This window comes from Aptenodytes forsteri, unplaced genomic scaffold (assembly GCF_000699145.1).
Source record: "Aptenodytes forsteri isolate BGI_AS27 unplaced genomic scaffold, ASM69914v1 Scaffold132, whole genome shotgun sequence".
NCBI lineage: Eukaryota > Metazoa > Chordata > Aves > Sphenisciformes > Spheniscidae > Aptenodytes > Aptenodytes forsteri.
The window spans coordinates 1645617-1646170 of NW_008795520.1; positions in this window are offsets into that span (position 1 = coordinate 1645617).

The window sequence follows — 554 nt, forward strand, 5'->3', positions numbered from 1 at the left end:
CCTCTGCAGAAGGTGATTATGAGAAAGAGGATGGGTATGGATGGGGCGGGCCCGAGCTTTTGGAAACGCTCTCCCCTTTTCTGAGAGCATCTGCCCGGAGACGAACAGATGTGGGCACCTGCGGTGACAGGCCACATATGCTCCATCCTATTCACAGGCATTCAGACACGGCTACAATGGTGAGGCTTTGTGCACGCGGACTCACCAAATATATTAATCTGCGCTCCCCAGAGCACCGCTCTGTTTAATTTTTCACCGGCAGTAACACGTGATCTAATCCTCCCACCGGCTCCCCCACGTCCCTCTTTCCCCCTGAAAAGATGTGAAGTTATTCAGGTCCCCACCTGTTGCCGGCGGGGCGGGTCGCGCTCCCGGCACGCCTGCGGCCAGGCCGCCATCCCGGGCTGCGCGCCGGGGTGCGCCCCAGGGAAAGGGGGGCTCCCCTCCGCTGGCAAGTGCCGAGCAAAGCAACGCGAACTCGGCCCCCCGCCCGCTCCGGGCCGGGTCCTGCTAGAGCCGCCCGCCGGGCCGCCGCGGGCCGCCTTGGTTTCCCC